General features: G+C 41.8%; 1 non-coding gene across 1 annotated transcript; it reads right to left on the reverse strand.

The window, feature by feature from the left end:
- Positions 1–505: 505 nt before the first annotated feature.
- TRNAY-GUA lies at positions 506–594 on the reverse strand. The gene is given in 2 exon segments: positions 506–541; positions 558–594. It is a non-coding gene; the product is annotated as a tRNA-Tyr (tRNA).
- Positions 595–4,663: the final 4,069 nt, after the last annotated feature.

The following is a 4,663-nucleotide window of genomic DNA, read 5'->3' on the forward strand; positions in this document are numbered from 1 at the left end:
GGGAATGGGTGGGGGAGGGAGAGAGAGATTACACTTACGAAGTCCCTGGGAAAACATGTACGTCATCTGAGTAATAGGACAAAATGATGATATATGTCGCTTACTCATGCTCAAAACTATTAATCTATCGACAATCCAAATATTCAGACTAATTGGAAAGTGGGGAAACGAACGGAAAAGCGGAGAGGAAGAGACTTAATCTCTTCTTTCGTTGCTGAACTTTAGTATCCTTTAAATCATTAACTCTCAAAATGTGTAGGAATGGTAATTAAAATAATTAAGATATTTGGCAAAGCGAAGCTACTATGGGTTGGGTAAAAAAGGAGTTTTTTCTTAGCATCACGCAAGGGATACAAAAACAGGTTATAAGTATATTTATGCGTGTGAGCTAGCATGAGTGTGACCCTTTACTTTAAAAAGGGGTGTATCTGCCGAATAACATCGGAATCTGCTGAAATCGCGCACGCTATATCGGTCACAAAATTTGCAAAAAAGGGTTGACCACTCCGTCGAGCCGGATTCGAACCAGCGACCTAGAGATGCCAGTGATTGTTCCTCTACAGTCTCCCGCTCTACCAACTGAGCTATCGACGGTCGATGTCCGGGAGAGTGGGAAATGCAGTCTTATCAAAATGTGTTTAATTAAAGAATGAAGCTACCACATTTGGTAATAAATATCTAATTATGTATTTAGATTGTAATACTTGTTGACACCATATGGTATGAGTCTACACAAGAGTGTGAGAGAAAGAGAAAGCAAGGATATGGAAGGGAAGAACAGAAAAGACGACAGAGGGTGAGAAATGAGAGGGATAGAGAGAGAGAGAGAGAGAGAGAGAGAAAGAGAGAAAAAAAAGACAGGAAAAGAACAGAGAGTGGTTGAGAGAAAGATAGGAGAAGGAGAGGCTAGAAAGAGAGAGAGTGTTAAGGCCCGGTCACACAGCCCTCCACGGGCGTATCGCGGCCGAATCACGGCCAAAATTTCTGCCCGTGAAGCAGACGCTGTTGGACGCTTTGAGGTCGCGATAAAGACGCGATACAGCCGTATTTTACCCGTCGTTACACGCGGTAAGAAATTCACACGCGGTTGGCCGCGCGAAAAAGTTTTGGGTTGCCCAAAAATTTAGACCGCGGGTAATCGCGGGCGGTACACGTGGTACACGTGGTACACACGCGGTAAAGACGCGGTACAGACGCGGAACGAACGTGCTAGGACGTGCTACGGCCGCGGTTAAGACGTGGTTACACGCGGAATAGGACGCGAAATTTTAGCGGGTAATCGCGGGTGGAGCACGGTCATAGCACGTTTGTTCCGCGTCTGTACCGCGTTGTTATCACGTGCATTAGCGTGTGTACCGCGTGTAAGCGTGGTAGGCCGCGGTACCGCCGCGCTTCACCCGCGATAAGGACGCGGAACAGTCGCCGGCGTCTGTTCCGCGGGCATACCACGGGTAAACCGCGGGTAAGCCAATTTTGCACATTTTCCACCACGGGCAACCGCGGGCAAAAAAAAAATCGCGAAATTTTACCCGCGATACAGACGCGAAAGGCTGTGTGACCGGGCCTTTAGGTAGTGTGTGGGCGTGCATGTGGGTGGGTGTGCGCGTGCGTGTTTTTTCTTGTTAGAGAGCAAGTGAGAATGGCGTACGCGAGAAAGCAAACTGATAAATAAATCCTTTCATCAGCTTGTTATCATCACCACACCCAATGAAGATGACTCATGCTGTACAATTAGTTCTTTTATTAAACAAGATTTTCTTTCCAGGGTCTATTTTGACCTAGTTGATAATCCTCCAGGAAAAGGAACACCTATCGATTTCTTGGTATTATTTTACTTTACCATAACTATTTGCTTTTTGTTATGGTTGCCGTTGTTTTTCTGTTTTTCTGTTTTTATTTTTTGTATTGAGTCTCATTTTTGTTGTGGTTTGTTTTGTTTTGTTTAGTACTTTAGTTTAGTTTTATGTCGTCTCGTTTTTGCTATTGATGTTGATGTTGCTTTTGATTAGCCATCCGTTCTTGGGCTACCTCGACTGAATGAATTTGATCAAATCATTCTATTATGATCTTCTGTAATTTTTAATGTTCTGTCTCTCCCTCCGCCCACCCTCCTTCGATATGCCACGTGGCGTTGCGTAGCAGCATATTCTTCTGTTATGTTCTCCCTCCGACCCCCCCCCCTCCCCCCTTTGATGGCGTAGCAGCATAGCAGAGCAGCCTAGAATGGAAATCAAGGAAAAAGAAGAGAGAGTAAGGGAGAAAGAGAGAGTGGGAGAGAGGGAGAGAGAGAGAGAGAGAGAGAGAGACAGGGGAAGAGATAAAAGAGAAGAAGAGAGAGAATGAGAGAGAGAGAAAAAAAAAGAGAGAGAGAGAGAGAGTGGGAGAGAGAGAGAGAGAGAGAGAAATAGAGAGAGAAATAGGGGGATAAAGGGAAGGAAACAGACCGTGTGATTTGCGGATCAAGTATCATGATTATAATCCTTTTTCTAATGTGTCATTTAAAAAACAAGAAAGTTAAAGTCTCACGGTATTTCTCTCTGTAATCAAAGATTATTGTTTATCTATTAAACACTCTATAACGGCCTATCCTATACTTATGAACGACAATGGAGATAAATTGTTTTCCTTAAAAACCACGAGCTATCTAAGTAAATAGCACCTCAAAAGCAAATAAAAACATGATTAAAAGTACATTAACAGCGGATTTCTACCATTTTCTTTTAATAAAGTTTAACTGAATCCGTATTCGACGCAGCAAAATAGTGTTGTTTTCGTTGTTGTGTGATAATGGTCGTAAATACATGTACGTTCGAAAGTTGAGCTCTGGTTATACTTCCTTATCATATGTTTTTTTGAAAGTTATGTTTTATTAATCCAAATTATTTTCACATTCACGTGTCTCAGAACTTCACATTATTACAACTTCTTTTTATTCGGCGACGTTTGGAATAACCATAATATGTTGATCATATATTAGTCTAACTTCATCATAATCATCGCATTTATTGATATTCGATGTAATTTAATGGGTTACCCACTAACTTCATCCTCCCTATTATCCTCGTCATCCTCCTCTCCGTCATCATCATCGTCATCACCATCACTTTCATAATCCTCACTATCGTCTTCATCATCGTCGACCTCGTCGTCTTTACCACAGTCTTCATCGTCATCATCATCTCCATGAGTATCTATCAGCATCAGAATAATTTATGATTTTATCATCATCACCTTTTCTTCATCACCATCATCCTTATTCTCATAAGTTTTATCGTCCTCCTCATCACCATAATCAAGCAATCATTATTATTTTGACCATTTTGGTCCTTGTGATAATCATCATATCTTTTTGCTATACCCGTTGATATCCCATGTTGCTCTTTTTCTTATGTTAATTGAGAGGTGATTTGATAAGATAACCACCTGCCAGTGACCTTGCAGGGAGTTCTAATCCCCCCATGCCAAACTAGTCCAGAGGGGCAAACATTTCAGAGGGGCTTTGAGATGACAGTATTCTCAAAGAGTCAAACCCTAGCGCAAGGACTTTCAACTTTATTTGATGTACTATTTTCGGACATTACTTACATTCAGCTGATCAAAATATAATCTTCGTATATAACTGTTACATGACTTATTATCTTATCTTCACCAAAACTAACCCCTCCCACTCGGTCACGCAATCTTAGCTGAAATGGTGTAAAAAACCGTGTGAAAATCCTCCACAAATTGCACTTCTAACTTCTCGTTTGAACCGGATATCCTATGCATACGTTCTGACATCGACAGGTGAATGTTATTTAGTACTTTTTGATAAGGCTCGTTAGAGGTGATCTCGGTAAAAAGGCTGATTTTGAAGGAAAAAAGTATGGATAAGTCAATGACCTGGGCATAACGTGGGTTGTCTTGGTTTGTCCATGGACCTTACTACGAAGTAGGGTCCATGGTTTGTCACTCTAACAGGAGGAAGCGGTCGAGTAATGATTGTGTAATGTATATTCCTGTCCACATGGTCAACAGGGTCACTATGGCCATCGGTTGGTCAACAATGGTCATCACCTGACCAACGTGGAACACATCCTAGTTACAATCTTTCAATTACTTGCCCTCTAGCTCTAGGGGCGTATCCAGCCAGCATAGCGTGGAGCCAGGGTATGCCATTAATTAATGAATACAACTTGCAGAGAATGTATACGGCATGACGCAGACGAGGGGCTCCACGCGCCCCTAGTCAGGGGAAGGTCCCGGTTTTGTTTTGCTTTGTTGTTGTCGTTTTTCTTCTTGTTTGTTTGAGGTCTGTTTAACATTTGTTTCGTTTTATTTTGCTTGTCAGATCTGTTGATATGGTATGCAGGTTTGGAAATAATGTAATAAGCTACAGTGAAAACGAGCTAGATTATGCCAAATTATGTTACTTATTCAACTCAAATCGTTAACTGTTAAGAGGCGCAAGCCCCTCCTCCCCCTCACAAAGCTCTCTCTTCCCAACCCACATACAAGAAAGAAGGAAGACATTTAATTATCAGGTGATTAGGAATTAATTGGATTTTCAATGACCTGTAGATTTCCCGATAATTCATGGAAGTATAAGAACAGACGCAGTGCAGGATGTGTCTTTAGGTAACAATGCAACGGTCAGTGGCCGAAGCAGTGAAGGAAATACACA

Source organism: Strongylocentrotus purpuratus, unplaced genomic scaffold (genome assembly GCF_000002235.5).
Source record: "Strongylocentrotus purpuratus isolate Spur 01 unplaced genomic scaffold, Spur_5.0 spur5_scaffold_13, whole genome shotgun sequence".
In the NCBI taxonomy this organism is placed as follows: Eukaryota; Metazoa; Echinodermata; class Echinoidea; order Camarodonta; family Strongylocentrotidae; genus Strongylocentrotus; species Strongylocentrotus purpuratus.